Source organism: Bolinopsis microptera, chromosome 10 (assembly GCF_026151205.1).
Source record: "Bolinopsis microptera isolate Bmic1 chromosome 10, MBARI_Bmic_1.0, whole genome shotgun sequence".
Taxonomy (NCBI): domain Eukaryota; kingdom Metazoa; phylum Ctenophora; class Tentaculata; order Lobata; family Bolinopsidae; genus Bolinopsis; species Bolinopsis microptera.
In genome coordinates this window covers 6,997,742-7,021,093 of record NC_087081.1, presented here as the reverse complement: position 1 = coordinate 7,021,093, position 23,352 = coordinate 6,997,742, and the positions used below count along the sequence as shown (strand labels likewise).

General features: G+C 41.0%; 1 protein-coding gene across 2 annotated transcripts in view; it reads right to left on the bottom strand.

The window, feature by feature from the left end:
* The window catches only part of LOC134821752 (Krueppel-like factor 6), a 93,733-nt gene that overhangs the window by 10,668 nt on the left and 59,713 nt on the right, over nucleotides 1–23,352 (bottom strand). The gene's annotated exons all lie outside the window — the stretch shown is intronic.

Below are 23,352 nucleotides of genomic sequence, written 5' to 3'. Positions count from 1 at the left end.
TTCGAATGTCTTCATTGGACTCAACTACATGGCTACAGGGAAGGAGATAGAAATTAATTATTTTAGCATGAATAAAGGATCAAGACTCCAGACTCAAGAACGTAGTCCCCAGAAAGTAGCCTCTCAGTCAATCAAGATCTCTGAATCATACCGATTGTAAAATCCTGAATAGCGCAAATACCTTACAGCCCTCTTTACAGCCCTCTTTACAGCCGGTGTTTTGTTATGGCTATTAGACAGCTAATAGCCCTTTAATAGTCTGTATTTTCTATTTCTTCATAAATATTTTTCAAGTTGTAATAAGGGGTAACGTTTTCAATTGTTGTCTGTTACAGTATATTGCAATTACAGTATATTACAATTACATATCATTATAATTCCCTCTTAACTTTTCATAACTGTTTATGTACGTTCTGGTTCTGTACTCTTCTAAAATGAATCTTCCCTCTCTTGGTATTATAACGTGAATACATTGCGGAAGGTTTACTGTGGATGTGCTGTTAGAATTGCTCTTGTGCTGGCAACCAGGCAACTAGGTTACAAGGTTACCAGGTTACAAGGTTACCAGGCAACCAGGTTACCAGGTTACAAGGTTACAAGGTTACCAGGTTACCAGGTTACCAGGTTACCAGGTTACAAGGTTATCAGGTTATCAGGTTACAAGGTTATCAGGTTATCAGGTTACAAGGTTATCAGGTTATCAGGTTACAAGGTTACCAGGCAACCAGGTTACCAGGTTACCAAGTTACAAGGTTATCAGGTTATCAGGTTACAAGGTTATCAGGTTATCAGGTTACAAGGTTACCAGGCAACCAGGTTACCAGGTTACCAGGTTATCAGGCAACCAGGTTACCAGGTTACAAGGTTACAAGGATACCAGGCAACCAGGTTACAAGGATACAAGGTTACCAGGTCACAAGGTTACCAGGTTAAGGTGTTTTCTACCCATAAGATAGGGGGTCTACTAGAGTACTCTTTAGTTATACGAGTAGTAACATATTATATCACTGAGCGTGGACGGTGGAACCCTGTATAGTTACTAAACGTATATTAATGGCTTCATTGCTACACACAAAATATAAAATACAGCAGATGAAATGAAATCTTTCTTTCAGACGTAATCTTAAATTATATAAGCTGGTAAAATAGTGAAACCTCTGGGAATCCTTACCTTGAGTCAAATCAGTTTTAAGTATTGCATGGTGTTATAGCGGTGAGTTACATCACAGTTGTGATCACTGATCACTGATGATGTTGCATTGTCACGTTCAATTGATGAAACACATTGCAGAATGAAGTTTGCTAAGAATTACGCAATGTCAAACACAGCACTACAACACAATATATTATGGGAATTGGGAAATCCCGCGAATTTTACGATTTTCAAATCACATCTGATCAAATCTACATTCATTTCAACATTTTTGTGGAGTATATGACTAATATTCTATACAGTACCCAGAACACATTGTTAGCAGAACACCGGGTATAACTAAACTTGGCAAGGTGCGACGGTCCGTACCTACAGGAATTAGAGGACAGTAGTTTAACACACTTTAACACACTTTGCTAAGTTTGCAATGTGTCCCGTACCTCTTACTCCACTGAAGCAGACCACTTACCAGCAGGGACAAAAGGAAATCGCGGCATGTACGGAATCGCGATTTTTCCCATTATTTGCGACAAATTTTATGTATAGTTTAATGTATAGTCTGTTAAAATTCGCGGTATCGCGATTTTTGGCCAAAATAATCGCGAAATCCTTTTGTCCCTGCTTACCAGTCCCAACTGTGTCACCCCCCCCCCCCCTTACAGTGTACTACTGTACAGAGAGATATTTTCTTGTTGAGAGATATTCCCTTGTTTTTTAAACTGGGTCTACTACCATGGAGAGTGGCACTTCAAACGCAAATATTGGGGGATTATTAGAGTGTTAGTAGAGTGGTATAGTATTTACAGTCTGCATCATCTATATTTTGGGTAGGGAGCTGTTGAAAGCAGTTTTAGTGCTCGCTGTATGAACTGTGTTGCAAGTAGTAGTTAGGTAGTTAGTTAGTGGTTTGCAGAGTTCGGAAGTGTGCTTCAAGTTGGCTGTCTTGTAGTGTAATAGTACAGTGTTTTAAGTGTATTAGTACAGTGTTTTTAGTGTATTAGTACAGTGTTTTTATTGTATTAGTACAGTGTTTTTAGTTTATTAGTACAGTGTTTTTAGTTTATTAGTACAGTGTTTTTAGTGTATTAGTACAGTGTTTTTAGTGTATTAGTACAGTGGTTTTAGTGTATTAGTACAGTGTTTTTAGTGTATTAGTACAGTGTTTTTAGTGTATTAGTACAGTGTTATTAGTGTATTAGTACAGTGTTTGTAGCTAAGTGGTAGTAGTGGTGATTATTGCTATGGATTAACTGTAAAACTGTGGCGATTACAGCTGCAGTTAAAGGTGTTACAGCTGCAGTTAAAGGTGTTACAGCTGCAGTTAAAGGTGTTACAGCTGCACAGTTAAAGGTATTACAGCTGCAGTTAAAGGTGTTCTTGGCAGTATAGATTGATGCAAGGTATCTTGTCATGAAGAAATATAATATGTAGAATGTGAGTAATTAGAACAATATAATGCTTTGTAAAAAATACAAAATATTTATAAGGACTTGAATAAAATATGAGGAGGATTTTGTTTTGTACAAGCTTTTAAAAAGTACAAAAAAGACAATAATCCCAGTAATAAAACTACGATCTCTCTTTACTCCGTCCATCCTGAAGAGCACTCAATAACAGATACTCAGTGTAGAACAGTTTTAACCTCTACACTGCTATCATGCAATACAGTGTACTGCTTCTTGGAGAACTGTTACTCGTAATATTATTCCGGAGTTATGTTGGATAGTGGACTGTTCGCCATAATAGTACTGCTTGATAGGTTACGTAATGCACTATTACTGTTACTCTACCAGTATTGTTATAGGTCTGACCTAGGTTGCATAATAGCCATGTTATAGGTCTGACCTAGGTTGCATAATATCCATGTTTAATGAGTATGCAGGTTTTATTGAACCTAGAACTTTCCATTAGACATTTAGATTTTAACAGTTTATTTAGATTTTAACAGTTTATCCCACTCAGACCTTCCTTAACATAGTGGTTTACTTAAATAGGTTTACCGTAACATATCACAGTGGTGTTACCTAATGAGTTATAAGTAGTGTACAAAACAGTATAAACTGCAGGTAAAACGTGATGTAGTACAGTGAAAGGTGTGGTGTTGAGTGAACTATGGTGGATGTAAAGGTGGAGTTGCTGGAGGTGGGGGGCACTGGGCAGCTACTCTAGGTCCAGTTACAACAACTACTACGGATAAACAACCACTGTGTAACAGTGAACTAGTAGCGAACACGTCCACTACTACATAATACATGTGAACTGTTTAGCAACACAACACGTAGGAACTACCAAAGGCATCATGTAGCCTCCAGGCTCGACAAACCCCGACAAACCCCGACGTGTCGAGATATGTCGTATCATGTCGGGCCCAACGGCAACATGAGGCCTTCAGTGGGTGTCGCGACAAAAAAAAAGAAATAAATAAATTAATTAATTAATTTTAAAAAAAGAAAAAAAGAAAAAAAAAGAAGAATAAGCTAATTAGCTAGCTGAGCCATCTCGACCTCTGAGCCTAATCACTTTTCATCCATTATTAACGAATCCCGACAGACCCTGACAAACCCCGACAAACCCTGACAAACCCGACAAACCCTGACAAACCCCGACAAACCCCGTCGTGTCGAGATATGTCGTTTTATGTCGGGCCCACCGGCTACATGTTGCCTTACCAAACAAAATACTCCCTGTCCAGCACAACTAACTACTGTACAGCAACTAACACACAAATCAACTTCCTAGTAACACTTTTATATAGTTCACCGCATCGTGGGAATTAACACGCACAACTGATCACCTGACCACGTAAAAAGGTACATGTACACTGTACATTGTACATTGTACATGTACCATGTACATTGTACATTGTGTAAAGGTCTGATGATCCAGGTCTCTGGCAGTTTCACCCACAATACCACACGCTATGAATAGACTTAAATAATGTGAATTAAATAATATAACGTGAATCGAATTCAATAATGTGAATTGAATTAAATAATGTGAATTGAATTAAATAACGCAAATTGAATTAAATAATATAACGTGAATCGAATTAAATAATTTGAATTGAATTAAATAATGTGAATTGAATTAAGGGGGGGGGTGTCATGTCCGTCTATGTCCGCCTATGTCCTGTCCTTTTTGGATTCTATGAGACAACGGACGTGTTTTTTGGGACATTGGCGGACACGGACGGACATTGGCGGACTCGGACGGACATTGGCGGACTCGGACGGACATTGGCGGACTCGGACGGACATTGGCGGACCCGGACGGACATTGGCGGACCTGGAGGGACATTGGTGGACATTAGCGGACATTGGTGGACATTAGCGGACAAACATTTTGAGGACTGAAGAGTACTGAAGAGTACCGAGGAGGATGGCTGAGAAGGATGGCTGAGGAGGATGGCTGAGGAGGATGACTGAGGAGGATGACTGAGAGGGAGGAGAAGGATCAGGAAGACCCAGGAGGAGGAGGAGGAGGAGGACCCAGAAGGAGGACCTAGGAGGAGGAGGAGGAGAACTGAGGAGGATGACTCAGGAGGAGGAGGACTCAGGAGGAGGACTGAGGAGGACTGAGAAAGAGGAGGACTGAGGAGGATGGCTGAGGAGGATGGCTGAGGAGGATGACTGAGAGGGAGGAGGAGGAGGAAGAGGAGGAAGAGGACTGAGGAGGAGAAGGACTGAGGAGGAGAAGGAGGACCCAGGAGGAGGAGGACCCAGGAGGAGGACCCAGGAAAAGGCCCCAGGAGGAGGAGGAGGACTGGGGAGGAGGAGAACTATTGAGGACTGATGAGGAGGACTGAGGACGAGGAGGAAGAGTAGGAGGAGGACTGAGGAGGGGAGGAGGAAGAGGACTGGGGAGGATCAGGAAGACCCAGGAGGACCCAGGAGGAGGAGGAGGAGGAGGAGGACCCAGGAGGAGGAGGAGGACTGAGGAGGACTGAGGAGGAGGACTGACGATGACTGAGAAGGAGGAGGACTGAGGAGTACTGAGGAGGATGGCTGAGGAGGATGGCTGGGGAGGATGGCTGAGGAGGATGACTGAGGAGGATGACTGAGCGGGAGGAGGAGGAGGACTCAGGAGGAGGACTCAGAAGGAAGAGGAGGAGGACTCCGGAGGAGGACTTAGGAGAAATGAGAAGGAGAACTGAGGAGAACTGAGGAGGACTGAGGAGGAGGACTGACGATGACTGAGAAGGAGGAGGACTGAGGAGTACTGAGGAGGATGGCTGAGGAGGATGGCTGGGGAGGATGGCTGAGGAGGATGACTGAGGAGGATGACTGAGAGGGAGGAGGAGGAGGACTCAGGAGGAGGACTCAGAAGGAAGAGGAGGAGGACTCAGGAGGAGGACTCAGGAGGAGGACTTAGGAGAAATGAGAAGGAGGACTGAGGAGAACTGAGGAGGAGGAGGAGGAGGAGGACTGGGGAGGAGGAGAACTGTTGAGGACTGATGAGGAGGACTGAGGACGAGGAGGAAGAGTAGGAGGAGGACTGAGGAGGGGAGGAGGAAGAGGACTGGGGAGGATCAGGAAGACCCAGGAGGACCCAGGAGGAGGAGGAGGAGGAGGACCCAGGAGGAGGAGGAGGACTGAGGAGGACTGAGGAGGAGGACTGACGATGACTGAGAAGGAGGAGGACAGAGGAGTACTGAGGAGGATGGCTGAGGAGGATCGGATGGCTGGGGAGGATGGCTGAGGAGGATGACTGAGAGGGAGGAGGAGGAGGACTCAGGAGGAGGACTCAGAAGGAAGAGGAGGAGGACTCAGGAGGAGGACTCAAGAGGAGGACTTAGGAGAAATGAGAAGGAGGACTGAGGAGAACTGAGGAGGAGGAGGAGGAGGACTGGGGAGGAGGAGAACTGTTGAGGACTGATGAGGAGGACTGAGGACGAGGAGGAAGAGTAGGAGGAAGACTGAGGAGGGGAGGAGGAAGAGGACTGGGGAGGATCAGGAAGACCCAGGAGGACCCAGGAGGAGGAGGAGGAGGAGGAGGACCCAGGAGGAGGAGGAGGACTGAGGAGGAGGACTGACGATGACTGAAAAGGAGGAGGACTGAGGAGTACTGAGGAGGATGGCTGAGGAGGATGGCTGGGGAGGATGGCTGAGGAGGATGACTGAGGAGGATGACTGAGAGGGAGGAGGAGGAGGACTCAGGAGGAGGACTCAGAAGGAAGAGGAGGAGGACTCAGGAGGAGGACTCAGGAGGAGGACTTAGGAGAAATGAGAAGGAGGACTCAGGAGAACTGAGGAGGAGGAGGAGGAGGAGGACTGGGGAGGAGGAGAACTGTTGAGGACTGATGAGGAGGACTGAGGACGAGGAGGAAGAGTAGGAGGAGGACTGAGGAGGGGAGGAGGAAGAGGACTGGGGAGGATCAGGAAGACCCAGGAGGACCCAGGAGGAGGAGGAGGAGGAGGACCCAGGAGGAGGAGGAGGACTGAGGAGGACTGAGGAGGAGGACTGACGATGACTGAGAAGGAGGAGGACTGAGGAGTACTGAGGAGGATGGCTGAGGAGGATGGCTGGGGAGGATGGCTGAGGAGGATGACTGAGGAGGATGACTGAGAGGGAGGAGGAGGAGGACTCAGGAGGAGGACTCAGAAGGAAGAGGAGGAGGACTCAGGAGGAGGACTCAGGAGAAATGAGAAGGAGGACTGAGGAGAACTGAGGAGGAGGAGGAGGAGGAGGAGGACTGGGAGGAGGAGGAGGACTGAGGAGGAGGACTGACGATGACTGAAAAGGAGGAGGACTGAGGAGTACTGAGGAGGATGGCTGAGGAGGATGGCTGGGGAGGATGGCTGAGGAGGATGACTGAGGAGGATGACTGAGAGGGAGGAGGAGGAGGACTCAGGAGGAGGACTCAGAAGGAAGAGGAGGAGGACTCAGGAGGAGGACTCAGGAGGAGGACTTAGGAGAAATGAGAAGGAGGACTCAGGAGAACTGAGGAGGAGGAGGAGGAGGAGGACTGGGGAGGAGGAGAACTGTTGAGGACTGATGAGGAGGACTGAGGACGAGGAGGAAGAGTAGGAGGAGGACTGAGGAGGGGAGGAGGAAGAGGACTGGGGAGGATCAGGAAGACCCAGGAGGATCAGGACCCAGGAGGAGGAGGAGGAGGAGGACCCAGGAGGAGGAGGAGGACTGAGGAGGACTGAGGAGGAGGACTGACGATGACTGAGAAGGAGGAGGACTGAGGAGTACTGAGGAGGATGGCTGAGGAGGAAGGCTGGGGAGGATGGCTGAGGAGGATGACTGAGGAGGATGACTGAGAGGGAGGAGGAGGAGGACTCAGGAGGAGGACTCAGAAGGAAGAGGAGGAGGACTCAGGAGGAGGACTCAGGAGAAATGAGAAGGAGGACTGAGGAGAACTGAGGAGGAGGAGGAGGAGGAGGAGGACTGGGAGAGGACTGGGGAGGAGGAGGACTGATGAGAAGGATGAGGAGGAGGACCCAGGAGGAGGAGGACTGAGGACCGAGGAGGAAGAGGATGAAGAGGAGGAGGAGGAGGACTGAGGAGGAGGACTGAGGAGGACTGAGGAGGATGGCTGAGGAGGATGACTGAGAGGGAAGAGGAGGAGGAGGAGGAGAAGGACTGAGGAGGACTGAGAAGGAGGAGGAGGAGGAGGACTGAATAGGAGGAGGAGGAGGAGGGGGACTGGGGGAGGACTGAGGAGGAGGATGGAGGACTGAGGAGAAGGATGAGGAGGAGGACTGATGAGGACTGAGGACTTAGGAGGAAGAGGAGGAGGATGAAGAGGAGGAGGAGGACCCAGGAGGAGGACCCAGGAGTAGGACTCAGGAGGAGGAGGAGGACTGGGGAGGAGGAGGACTGTTGAGGACTGATGAGGAGGACTGAGGACGAGGAGGAGGAGTAGGAGGAGGACTGAGGAGGGGAGGAGGAAGAGGACTGAGGAAGATCAGGAAGACCCAGGGGGAGGAGGAGGAAGAGTAGGAGGCGGAAGCATCTAAATGTTATTTCCATTTTTGTCCGTTTTTGTCCATTTTTGTCCGTTTTTGTCCGCTCTATTTTTTGTCCGTTTTGAAAATATAGGGTACCGAACGGACAAAAAACATGATCCCCCCTATAACAGCAAAAATTGAACATTTTATTTAGCAATTTAGGTGTCCATTAATGTCCGCCTATGTCCGCCTATGTCCGTCTATGTCCGTCTATGTCCGCCTATGTCCTGTCCTTTTTGGATTCTATGAGACAAGCGGACATAGACGGACGTGACACCCCCCCCAATTAAATAATATAGCGTGAATCGAATTAAATAACGTGAATTAAATAATATAACGTGAATCGAATTAAATAACGTGAATCGAATTATATAACGTGAATTGAATTAAATAACGTGCATCGAATTAAATAACGTGAATTGAATTAAATAACGTGAATTGAATTAAATAACGTGAATTGCAATTATTATTAAACATAATATTGTGGTCATACATCCGGATCCCGACGGCACTGTCCCGGCACTCTCGTGGCATTGTCACGGCACTCTTGTGGCACTATGGCAATTATGATTATATATAAATACTGTTTCGCCGGAACTAAGGGTAGTTAAGAAGATGCATGGTAACGAAGCCTGCTAAAGCCCGCATATTCCTCATGAGCTGACTAAAGTACTACTGCAACATAAATTATAGTATTATAAAGTAACAGTGTAACATAAAGTAACACTTAACTGATAATCCCTGTACATGCACAAGCTGGCTCTCTAGAGGGGTTCTCAGGAGACAACCAGTATAACTAAGCTGGCTCTCTAGAGAGGTTCTCAGGAGACAACCAGTACAACTAAGCTGGCTCTCTAGAGAGGTTCTCAGGAGACAACCAGTATAACTAAGCTGGCTCTCTAGAGAGGTTCTCAGGAGACAACCAGTACAACTAAGCTGGCTCTCTAGAGAGGTTCTCAGGAGACAACCAGTACAACTAAGCTGGCTCTCTAGAGGGGTTCTCAGGAGACAACCAGTATAACTAAGCTGGCTCTCTAGAGGGGTTCTCAGGAGACAACCAGTATAACTAAGCTGGCTCTCTAGAGAGGTTCTCAGGAGACAACCAGTATAACTAAGCTGGCTCTCTAGAGAGGTTCTCAGGAGACAACCAGTATAACTAAGCTGGCTCTCTAGAGGGGTTCTCAGGAGACAACCAGTATAACTAAGCTGGCTCTCTAGAGGGGTTCTCAGGAGACAACCAGTATAATTAAGCTGGCTCTCTAGAGAGGTTCTCAGGAGACAACCAGTACAACTAAGCTGGCTCTCTAGAGAGGTTCTCAGGAGACAACCAGTACAACTAAGCTGGCTCTCTAGAGAGGTTCTCAGGAGACAACCAGTACAACTAAGCTGGCTCTCTAGAGAGGTTCTCAGGAGACAACCAGTACAACTAAGCTGGCTCTCTAGAGAGGTTCTCAGGAGACAACCAGTACAACTAAGCTGGCTCTCTAGAGAGGTTCTCAGGAGACAACCAGTACAACTAAGCTGGCTATCAAGAGAGGTTCTCAGGAGACAACCAGTACAACTAAGCTGGCTCTCTAGAGAGGTTCTCAGGAGACAACCAGTACAACTAAGCTGGCTCTCTAGAGGGGTTCTCAGGAGACAACCAGTATAACTAAGCTGGCTCTCTAGAGGGGTTCTCAGGAGACAACCAGTACAACTAAGCTGGCTCTCTAGAGAGGTTCTCAGGAGACAACCAGTACAACTAAGCTGGCTATCAAGAGAGGTTCTCAGGAGACAACCAGTACAACTAAGCTGGCTCTCTAGAGAGGTTCTCAGGAGACAACCAGTACAACTAAGCTGGCTCTCTAGAGAGGTTCTCAGGAGACAACCAGTATAACTAAGCTGGCTCTCTAGAGAGGTTCTCAGGAGACAACCAGTATAACTAAGCTGGCTCTCTAGAGAGGTTCTCAGGAGACAACCAGTACAACTAAGCTGGCTCTCTAGAGAGGTTCTCAGGAGACAACCAGTACAACTAAGCTGGCTCTCTAGAGAGGTTCTCAGGAGACAACCAGTATAACTAAGCTGGCTCTCTAGAGAGGTTCTCAGGAGACAACCAGTATAACTAAGCTGGCTCTCTAGAGAGGTTCTCAGGAGACAACCAGTATAACTAAGCTGGCTCTCTAGAGGGGTTCTCAGGAGACAACCAGTATAACTAAGCTGGCTCTCTAGAGAGGTTCTCAGGAGACAACCAGTATAACTAAGCTGGCTCTCTAGAGAGGTTCTCAGGAGACAACCAGTATAACTAAGCTGGCTCTCTAGAGAGGTTCTCAGGAGACAACCAGTATAACTAAGCTGGCTCTCTAGAGGGGTTCTCAGGAGACAACCAGTATAACTAAGCTGGCTCTCTAGAGAGGTTCTCAGGAGACAACCAGTACAACTAAGCTGGCTCTCTAGAGAGGTTCTCAGGAGACAACCAGTACAACTAAGCTGGCTCTCTAGAGAGGTTCTCAGGAGACAACCAGTATAACTAAGCTGGCTCTCTAGAGGGGTTCTCAGGAGACAACCAGTATAACTAAGCTGGCTCTCTTGAGGGGTTCTCAGGAGACAACCAGTACAACTAAGCTGGCTCTCTTGAGAGGTTCTCAGGAGACAACCAGTACAACTAAGCTGGCTCTCTAGAGAGGTTCTCAGGAGACAACCAGTACAACTAAGCTGGCTCTCTTGAGAGCTAGAGGGGTTCACACTCTGTTGAAATTTCTTTGGGAGATTTTTTGACTCCCTACCTTACTTAGGATATTTTTAGATACGTTGCTGCAAGAACGAATATCACGTGACCAATCCCCGATAATAATTCTAATTCTAAGAGCACGTCACGTGATATATCAAGCAGTGCCCTACGGTCTGCATATTTACTAGATGCAGCAGGCAGGCACTTTAGTGAACAAAACTCTTCTTTTGCAAACTCTTTTTAGATGATGTATTTTTAGATGATGTATTTTTAGGTGCACTTATTACAGTGGGCAGGAAATTTATTATAGCCAGGACTGCTTTTTTTGCTGATTGATAATGTATTTTTAGATTTTTGTTTTTGGATTTTATAATGATCCTAAGAAAGTTATGCCGTATTGCAGCACCAAAACAGTAGCCAGAACACCTTTTGACTACGGAGACTACTTACTAATACTATTTACTGACTAATCACTGACTACTGAGACTGATGAGACTGCTGAGACTACTTATTGACTATTGAGACTGCTGAGACTATTATATAATATTGACTTCTGAGACTGCTGAGACTATTTATTGACTACTTATTGACTGCTGAGACTGCTGAGACTATTATATATTGACTGCTGAGGACATATTTTAGTTTGGTATCTTATCACACTATGTATTGTTATGTTCCCTATAATATTTTGATATATCTAGCTGGTTTTGTATGTGCTCCCTGAAAGGTATAATCTAGATATATGTTTCCTGTGTACTCTACTACCTTATCTGTGATAACAGCAGGTCCGGCAATATGTTTAGACACGTACTGGATCATAAACAATAACACGTGACTAACAGCACAATCCTACCATCTAATGCGACAAAGTGTAAAGGATTTTGGTCCTATAAAAATTCGTTTATCTCAAGGACTCAGTGGACTAGGATACTTATCGATGCATGTCACCTACCTAAACCTCTGTATGGTTGCTCAAGATATTAAGATCGAGGGGATGATCTAAATGAAATATATCGACTATTTACGGGGTTTATGGACGTTGTTTACAGTGGGGTGTAAGTTACTGACATTCTAACGATCTGATGTACTGGATCCTTTGCAGCATCATCTATAGAGTATAGTTATTCCTTATAACTATATAATAACTGACTCAAATATTTACTGATAAAGTGCTGTATAGAATTTGACTTTATTTATTTATTAACTACTATGAGGTTAAATATGTAGTTATACAGACAGTGAACTACCATTATACATATTTATATAATTAGAGCGGTAATATTAGCATTAATAATAATAGTATTAGTAGTATTAGTAGTAAGAGTAGTATTAGTAGTAGGAGGCTTATTATTTATTAATGATAGTGTTTTATAGGCCTTAGAAAAGTGGCCACCCAGGCCCAGCCTCTCTGTAAAACATTTAAAAATAAATAAATTATTAAAAAAAGGAAGAAAAAAAGTGATGTTTAAGAGGCCTTGTAGTCATGTTTAGAAGTAGAAGATGTTAAAGAACTAAGAGAGGTGTTTCCCTGAAAAGAGTTAGCCAGGTTGTCTCTCTCCCCAGCCAGTGAGTCGCCAATAAGCATTGTTCTACTTCTACTGACCGTGACACTTAACTACAGGTCATAGTGCTAACCTTTTATATTCCTTAGTTCAGGCTTACAAAGGTGATAATATTATGTATATATAACAATAAAACATGTTTTGTTTTGTATAATAACAACAGAAACACGTACAACTTCTGGGTATATAACAATGGAAACACATAAAACTTCCAATGATGATATACTCAGTTGTAAGGGAGTGGTAAACTGAGGCTTAGTAGTTGAAAAATGTCTTTTTACGAAAACGCAAGGAATTAAGAACAAAAACAAAGACAAAAAACAAAAATGTAAAGAACAAAGAAACGTTAAGAATGATCATTGAAAGCCCCGTCAAGTTAACGAGAGCTCTCTTCAGTCTCACATCAAGAACACTGAAGAATATAACGGGCATAATATTAGGGAGTCATGTTACCAGGAGTTACCAGGAGTTACCAGGAGTTACCAGGAGTCGTGTTACCAGGAGGACAATCCCACACACACAGAGTTAGAACAATCACTGTATATCACAGCATCAAATGGATGGTTCTGGCTCAGCAGCAGCTTTATATAATATTACCTATTATAATAAGAATATTATATATATAACTATATAGAATATAACTATATATTATTATATAATATAATATATATAACTATCGTATGTGACCGATCAGAAGCGCATGTATTCAGTGCAAGAAGAGAAGTGCAAGAAGAGAAGAGAAGTGCAAGAAGAGAAGAGAAGTGCAAGAACTGAAGTGCAGTGAAGAGTAAGAAGTAAACGCAGAGAGCAGCTAATGGCAGTGATATCAGCTGATTGAGAGACTTTAAGAGAGCATGGTGGTCAGTGAGTGAGTATGTAATTTAAATCGTGCTATTTATGGTTAAAATTGTTGGCATATCGTTTAAGGAGTTACTCAGTTACAAGGTATTCGATACTATATTTCAGGTGGGTTGAGGGGGTTGATGGGGGGGGGGTTGAGGGGGTTGATGGGGGGGGGGTTGAGGGGGTTGATGGGGGGGGGTTGAGGGGGTTGATGGGGGGGGGGGGTTGAGGGGGTTGATGGGGGGGGGGGGTTGATGGGGGGGTTGATGGGGGGGTTGATGGGGGGAGGGTTGATGGGGGGAGGGTTGATGGGGGGGGGGTTGATGGGGGGGTTGAGGGGGTTGATGGGGGGTTGATGGGGGGTTGATGGGGGGGTTGATGGGGGGAGGGTTGATGGGGGGGTTGATGGGGGGGGGTTGATGGGGGGGGTTGATGGGGGGGGGGTTGAGGGGGTTGATGGGGGGTTGATGGGGGGTTGATGGGGGGGTTGATGGGGGGAGGGTTGATGGGGGGTTGATGGGGGGGGGGGGGGGTTGATGGGGGGGTTGATGGGGTTGATGGGGGGGGGGTTGTAAAGACCGTTACTAGAGATGTCAATCAGTCAATATTTAACAACTATACATTTAAGGAGTGTAACAGTTTCACGACAGAGCGAAATTCTCTAAACTTTCAGTATTTTAGATAATAATAGTTATATAATATATATGGGCAATTTCATGAAACATGAACAAGGAGGGAAAAAAATAAATTTCAGTTATGGCACTAGCTTTGATTGGAGTCTGAAAGAGAAGATTATAAACTGTTAGACACAAAAAACCGCTTATAAATATCTCACTTCGTTTCTGTGTTATCGCGTTTTCAAAATACCCATAAATTGTCATGTTTTACAGGCTAAAACTACTCTATAATAAAAGCTGTTTACTAAAAAGAGATTGTTGTAATATTCATTAATTCTTGATCTGTAAAGGTGCATACCACTTCACTGAAGCTGTATGCAAAATTTGGGACTCAAAATTTAAGCAGATTCGGAGCAATGCTATTCTACTTTCTCCTGTTTTTAGTGTAAATTACTATACATAAAAAACAAAAAAGTTTTCTGCTGGCCACATTTCATGTTATTTCTTGCTGAAATCTTGCTAAAACAAGCTAACTCTGATGTCAAGACATAATGTACTTGTTTATTTAGATCCATAGATATCAGATCATGTCAATACCAGCGTCAAGTAAGTTACATGTCAAGTAATTTACGTGTCAAGTAATTTACACATATGCTTTTTATTCAGTAATAGTAGTAAAACACAACAAGTAACGATTGTCAAACAGAATAAAAGTTATTTAAAAGTGATAATAGATTGGTTCTGGTCAGAATTTCATTAAAGAAATCTATAAAAATGGTTTAAAATGGTTAAAAATTGACTTTTCGAAAATATAATATAAATAATACTTTACTTTACAGAAAATCCAGTGGCCTGCTTGAACACAAATTTTTGAGCTGGGAAACATTCGTACATTTACGCCCACCTACCTACTCTGTATAACTGGGCTAACTGTGGACCCAATCAGTGGATCAATCAACCAATTAAGGGGGCCGGGGGGTCTTCATCAAAATTCCCTCGAAATTGACTTTTTAATTGTTTCTGATAGAAGGGAGTGATATTTATCAGATGCTTTTGGTCCCATGGAAAAATATTATTCCTAGCCGAAATTATTGTCGGTCAAAGATCAGCACTTATGTGTAATTGTATTGCGCGAGCGATTTTCAATCACGTGTCCTGAAAATCGAGTCTAAAAATCTATTTTCTCCTACATGTTTTGAGCAATCACCCTGAAACTTTCAGGATATGTTCTAGAGATAATTTAAAAGAGATGAGCCAAACAGAATTTTGATATAGGCCTTTAAACATATTTTATTCGATTTTGAAAATCTTGAACCTCGTTTTTTGACGATTTTTTGAGGTCCAAGATTTTCAAAAATTGAAAATCGCTCGCGCAATACAATTACACATAAGCGCTGACATTTGACCGATAATAATTTCGTCTAGGAACAATATTTTTCCATGGGACCAAAAGCATCTGATAGATATCACTCCCCTCTATTAGAAACAACTATAAAGTCAATTTCGAGAAAATTTTGATGAAGGCCCCCCCGGCCCCCTTAATTGGCTAATGATAAACTGATATATCATTATTAATCATATATTACATAGTTCATACACTTAGCAAACGAATTAAAGACAAAGGGGCAGCTTTAAACAGTTAAAATCAAAGGATTGTGTAACAGTGTAAACTACTTGACACAAAAGAGTAACTTACTTTACAAGGAACAAAGGCTTCTACAGAACACAGCTATTAACCATTTACCAAAACAAACCCTTTCCAGTACAGGCAAGACATTTGCCAGTGTGCATGAAAAATATTTAAATGTTTACTCTCACACCTGGGCACGAAATGAGATTTCAATACACGTTGGTCAGGAATGTCAATTTGTGCCCTGTAATTTACTTTACATTTTCAAACGTGCCTCACTCAAAAGCCATAGCAGTTGGAGTAAAAATCTTAATATAGCTGTGTGTGGAGTACATAAGAGATGTTTCATGCAATTTATCATGATTCTGTTATGTTTGTGTAATGCTTGAGAGTCAGAATAAGGCCAAATTTTTGTGCAAAGTGTAATTTACTTTACGTGAAATTGCCCATATAGTAAGAAAGTTTGAGTGTTTTCGTTACTTTATAACTAGGAAGCCCGTGGTGACAGGGAGGAAGCTAATAGTATTCTTTTGTAGTCAGTTTTTATAGCATCAACAAATATCCGTCACAACCGAAGATACAGCCGTATAAAAGGTAGCTTGCACTAAACACAACGTAATTGCCACAAAACCGATCAAAATGCCCCTCTCAAATCCTTGCACGTGCAAGTGCACTTTTAACACCGTTACCATGGTTATTATGCAACTACCTATTTCTTATCTATTTGCACGTGGGCGGTCGTACAGTGTACGTACAGAAAGGATTTTCTGAATTATAAGTAAGACTAGAAAACCCGTGGTCACAGGGAGGAACCTAACAGTATTCTTTGGAAGTCAAAAAGTATTCATCCCACCGAAGATACAGCCAAATAAAATGTTGCTGGTACTAAACACAGCGTAATATCAACAAAACCGATTAAAATGACGTTAAAACAATCATTTCACGTGCATGTGTGCGTTTCAACCCTCGTTACTATGGTTACTATGCAACTACCTATTTCTCGTTTAATTTGCAAGTGGGCGGTCGTACAAAGATTCTACAGAAAGAATTCTCTGAATTACAAGTAAGACTAGAAAGCCCGTGGTTCACTGGTTACAGGGAGGAAGGTAATAGTATTCTTTGGTAGTCAGTTTTTATAGCATCAACAAATATCCGTCACAACCGAAGATTCAGCCGATTAAAATGTAGCTCGCACTGAACACAACGTACTTACTACAAAACCGATCAAAATATCGCTCGCAAATATGCATATCTTACTATATATAAAGCGAGACGATATATATATATGTGTATATATCCGTGCCATTTAACTGACACCACGGCATCAACTTTAACGCGACTTTCCGCAAAAACCGTAAAACATATACAACTGAAACTTTTTTGACTGGGTCAAATGCTTTAATGGCCTTCAAATCAGCATGAAAAAATAAAAAATTGGCCAAGGAATAATAATTTTAGTGCCCAAAATTTGGACTCTCAAGTGGTGTCAAAAACGCGAATTAAATAGGTAATAATTATTTTAGTCTCTCGAGTCTTGACACCACTTTAGGGTTAGACGGGTTCCTGCTAGTTATATTAAATGATACGGGTTAGACCGTCAACGGGTGGTCGATCTGTCATTGCAAAAACATTTATTTTAGCAAAAACATTCATTTTAGCAAGAGCGGTTATCTTAGTACGATTAATATTAGTTGGATTTTATCATATCAGTACGTGTAATAATATTATATTACCTCCAAGAATCAGTTGTAATCTTTGATCATGATCATGATGTCTTACTATTTAGTTCAATTATAATCTGACCAATGAAATTGGAGATTTTTTCATTGAAATCTTTCAATTATTATCATCAGAATTTATTACAATATCAATGTTGTATCGAATTTCTAAAAATGGATTAGAGAAACCAAGAAATGTACACTTGCAGCGATGATAACAATCAGGGGACACCAATACACCCAAATAACCAAACAAAAGGCCTCGAGAGACCTGATGAAAAGTCGAGCAATTACATTGGACCCCATAGGAGAAAAATGGGCAAATAAAAAGAGCTGTGACCTTAGGAGGCATTTTTAGGTTTTAAAGAATAATGGCCACAACCAAGAAATTCTCAATTACAATTGGCTGATTTGTAATATTTCCGATGGAATGAAGTTTTAACGATAAAATATAATTAATTGAATATAAAAGACTAAATCAAAATTGTATCTGAATTCAAAGCAAAAATGTGTGATGAGTACCTCAAAAAAATAGTAGCAATAGATGAGTACCTCAAAAAAAATAGTTCGGAGATTTCAAATGAAAGTTTGTTTTGCCTGGGCAGTGGGCATGCTCATATTATAATATTTAATATCAATTTATTTATAGGAACATGATGTTTACCCCCGATCAATTTGATTTCATAGTACATAATGTAATATTAGACTCGAGATTAAAATTAGAGAGGGATCATTTCGCCGCGCAATATGTTTCTCGGTATCAACTATAATTTGTTAAAAGACGTACAGATGTTCAAAATTCTCGCCTCTTTTCCTTTACAATTGTTCTTACTTTCTTATGATTATTGATTTTAACCAAATGGTACAAAGTGCATAATAATATTTACAGATATAAACATTAAACATGGAATAAGTTTTATACCCCCTCTTCCATAATTCCACACTCTCAGGTTTATTTAAAGACTAAAGTGTTGTGTAATACCATTAGAGTGATACATGTCTTAGAAATTGTTTTAATATATCATGTATCCGTATTAATTTTATTTAGGCTACTTATCAGATCTTTAAGATGTTCATTTCTGTTCCTTTTTTTATTTAAATAAAGTTATATAATAATATTATGTGCTATTATGGAAGGATAACAATATAATATGATCTCAACTCATAGTAATGTGACATATTGTAAGTCGTAGCTTCCCTAGCTTCTGCGTGTGTTGTTCTTCTAGACATATGAGACAATGTAATCAACATTGTACAACACTGTAGTAATTATATACAATACAGGGATATTATATTAATGTATCCTCAAAGGGACATGAGCTGAGGTGGGGGGGGGGGACAGGAGGGGGGGTTTGCCATGATCACTGAACTATTTCTAAACATCTGTCTCTATACAGCCAGGAAACAGAACTCAGAAGTTTTATAATTATTTATAATTCTTTTGTCTAGTACAGTCTACAAGCAGACACAAACATGTAAACATTTGTGTACTGAACTCCTGAGTACATTGACCTAATTCTGTGTGTAATAATCTCTTGATTTCAGCTGATTTTAGTTGTGTGTTGGATAGTATAATAGCGCGAGCAGTGAACACGGACTCATTTTACTTGTGAAATTATGTATACTGGACTACTTATACTGAAGATTACAATATCGCGACCACGTGCACTAGTTGCAACAATGTCTCTGCATTAAAGTGCACGTGCACAATTCTCTCATCTTCATGTTAGATTATAACCACGTTACACATAATAATACAACCATAATAATAATACAACCTTCATATTGGTTCAAAGCACTGGCATTATCTTTATAGAACCTATACCTCCTCAATTAGAGTAACTACCTAGTTATTAACCAGTAACCATAGTAACCAGTACGTTCTTAACATAGTTACTAACTACGGAGACCTTAGAAAACTATTTTTCACAAAATCCCATACAATCAGATATCCGCAGCATAATCAATACTCTAACCATAGTAACTACTAACTATATCCACAGCAACCTATATCAACAGCAACCGTACTATATTGTACATAAACAAGAAACTACACATTTTATTGTATTATCACTGTCTATTGTCTAACTAATGTTTTTCAAATTTACATGAGTTTTAAATGAGTTCATTTAATAGTTGAAACGTACAAGGGCTCTAAAAACGAAACAATAAAAAATAAATAATTATGGCATAGCATCTACAAGTCACCGGCCACACTCTATTTTACAATAATTTCATGGTATTGCATTCTAATTCTTAGTATTCATCCAATGCGAAATCCTAAGGTGCAGTGCCGATATATAGACTCTATATCATTCGATACCACTTCACATGGGAGTGAATTGTTCCCTGTTTTAATTGATACTGCTACAATTGTTCGGCACTGCACCTTAGGATTTCGCATTGGATGAATACTAAGAATTAGAATGCAATACCATGAAATTATTGTAAAGCACTGAGACCACCTTGACAAATTACAAAGTACAAAACGTATCTACAGTTACTAACCTGAGCTATCAAACATCTCTCTCTATTTACTACACTGTATAATATCACTGTATCTACTACAGTGTAATTAGACTGTAGACTGACCGCAGACACCACATTCTGTAGCGGAAGTGCTCGCTGCTTATACACACACACACGCAGTAGTCAGTACCTACAGCTGCACAGTTACTATTATATAACACATAATTTATAATATAACACATAATTTAAGGCTCTGATGATGTTGTTTTTTACGAAGATTTGGCGCCTCATATTGCATGTGTTTCCCTTAGTCACACTACTACACAAATACAGTAGTCACTACACACGGATTAGTATTATAAGTGTGTCGATTAGTCTTTACATACACGCAGACAGGATGCCATGTAATCATTATGTAATTAACTCATTATGTAATTAGGAAATTATCTGAAATTATATGATTTAAGAGTAGATATTATGTGTGTTGTATATTTCCGTTGATGTGGAGTTTGAAGTGGTTTGTGGCTATGTAAAATACATGTTAAAATACAATATAAAGTGCTGTGCGTTGTAAAGGAAATACCAAAAATAGTACAACAATTAAAGGAGACGAGATCATAAACCAGTGTTATTACTTAAAATGGGATAATTTAATGTAATGTTATTGCACAATATCCTGTTTATTCCGGTACTTTTAAATGCACTATAAAATCAAGGAGGACAGCTACTACAATTCAATTATTAAATTTCAATTAATCTAATCTACTTCAATTTCTCGGCTACATGTCGTGAAAGGTCATATTCTTAAATAGAAAGATAAATTAAATGTTCACTTAACGACTTTACGTGGACTAAAAACATTATATTCCCTTTGGATAGGTTTGTATAGGTTAAAGTAAAATTACATTATATAACTTTATTACATAACCGTATTTAATTTAACAACTCTATCTTACAGACAACATATTATAATAACGCACATAATATAGCACGGTGAGGATACGACGTGACCTAATATAGAGCTTTATTGTAGTTTACATAATTGATATCCCCGCACTCTACTCAGTTAATTGATATCCCCGCACTCTACTCAGTTAATTGATATCCCCGCACTCTACTCAGTTAATTGATATCCCCGCACTCTACTCAGTTAATTGATATCCCCGCACTCTACTCAGTTAATTGATATCCCCGCACTCTACTCAGTTAATTGATATCCCCGCACTCTACTCAGTTAATTGATATCCCCGCACTCTACTCAGTTAATTGATATCCCCGCACTCTACTCAGTTAATTGATATCCCCGCACTCTACTCAGTTAATTGATATCCCCGCACTCTACTCAGTTAATTGATATCCCCGCACTCTACTCAGTTAATTGATATCCCCGCACTCTACTCAGTTAATTGATATCCCCGCACTCTACTCAGTTAATTGATATCCCCGCACTCTACTCAGTTAATTGATATCCCCGCACTCTACTCAGTTAATTGATATCCCCGCACTCTACTCAGTTAATTGATATCCCCGCACTCTACTCAGTTAATTGATATCCCCGCACTCTACTCAGTTAATTGATATCCCCGCACTCTACTCAGTTAATTGATATCCCCGCACTCTACTCAGTTAATTGATATCCCCGCACTCTACTCAGTTAATTGATATCCCCGCACTCTACTCAGTTAATTGATATCCCCGCACTCTACTCAGTTAATTGATATCCCCGCACTCTACTCAGTTAATTGATATCCCCGCACTCTACTCAGTTAATTGATATCCCCGCACTCTACTCAGTTAATTGATATCCCCGCACTCTACTCAGTTAATTGATATCCCCGCACTCTACTCAGTTAATTGAGTGGGTGGTATTTGTTTACTCTGACAATATTACCAGTTACCAGGTAAATTCAGTAATCTAAGTAATCTAAGTAAACATAGTTGATAGTAACCATAGTAAACACTAAACATAGTAGTTCCATAGTAACCATAGTAACCTTAGTAACAATGTAATAGTTTAACCATAGTAACCATTAAATCATAGTATCTTTTAAACCATAGTAACGTTATCGTAGCAATATTATCGTAGTAATTAGTAAAGTTAGCAAGACTTATCTATTAACGTTAACTATTAACGTTACCATAGCACAGTAAAGTAACAATAACTTTAAGTAACCATAGTAGGGTCCCAGTAGGATTACATAATATTTACTTCTTATCAGTCACAAGGTATGGTCTGGTGTTAACTTTTAGGCCACACAGTGGGTCGTATGGTCTTGTGTTAACTTCTAGGCCACCCAGTGGGTCGTATGGTCTAATGGTCTGGTGTTAACTTCTAGGCCACCCAGTGGGTCGTATGTAATAAAGTTACACGTGTAATATGCAATAAGGTAACGTACTACACAGCAATATCTACTAGAATAAGGTTACATGCTATTATAATATCTACTAGAAATATGTAATATAAGAGTATCTCAGTATCTGTTAGAACTAGGCTACTCCCAGAAAATAAGAGAAAGAGAGAGAGAGAAGCTGTCAGATCTCATAAAAGTAATAGTAGTTAAAACTTTAAAGGTTTCTTATTCGTATCTTAACTACCTGAGCAACAAGCCCCAACGTATGTGTACTGACTTACTAGGGTAAGGTAACAACATGGGTCTGGGACTCTGCGGCGTGAGACTCTACGGCGTGAGACTCTAACCCTAACCATAACCCTAACCCTAACCCTAACCCTAACCCTAACCCTAACCCTAGCCCTAACCCTAACCCGCCGTAGAGTCTTACGCCGTAGAGTCCGGACACCCTTTAAACTGTTTCCCACGGTGTGTTTATAAATCAAGTGTTTATAAACAAAGTATTAATGTATCTTCACAGAGTGTTTTTAATATATTGTCTCAGCATGAACTTGAAAACCTTTATTATTGACTGATTTTGGCCTATATTTACATATTTAGTGTTAGTTCTTTGGTTTCACTCATATGAACGATATATTTTCAAGTATTTGATAGCAAATCATCATGATAGTTTCTGGGGTGACTACGGGTATATGGCCCCCAGAATATAGGTCGTTTTTTGAGCACTTAGAAACAGGTGTTAAAACTACTTCTAAGCATGTTTAGGGCTGTAAATATGTACATAATAACCCTTTAAATGTTTCTTGGGTAGTTGAAAATAATTATTAGGTTTTTAAGTGTACTTTTTTTTCACCTGTAAAAATACCATTTTTTAACAGGGCCCCCAGAATATAGGTCCAAACATCTGTTCCTAAGTTGTTCTAAAATTGTCACAGACAGTTATATGCAGTCAGAATATGTTGCTGAGACTGTATTGATGATGCCAATGGCTCCAGATACTAAATTGAATTGGTTTAGAGTATACTTAATAGCAAAAAATCAAAAACTACGGCCCCCAGAATATAGGTATGCAAAAATCGTCCTCAAATACTCCACCTTCATACATTTTGATGATGCCATCTCTTCAGCATATGTTCTTTAACTGTTTCTCATCACTACCCCACATTCCTTAATGCTCAGGGTGACAGAGAAAATGCAGAATCTTGGTCGCTATTTTTTTTTTTAAACCTATATTCTGGGGGCCATATACCCGTAATGAGTAAAATCTTTAATTTTACTTGTTAAAAAGCTTTCATGCACTCATTTAGTAGGGATCTTAACTAAATACTTAAATAAGATTGAAGGAG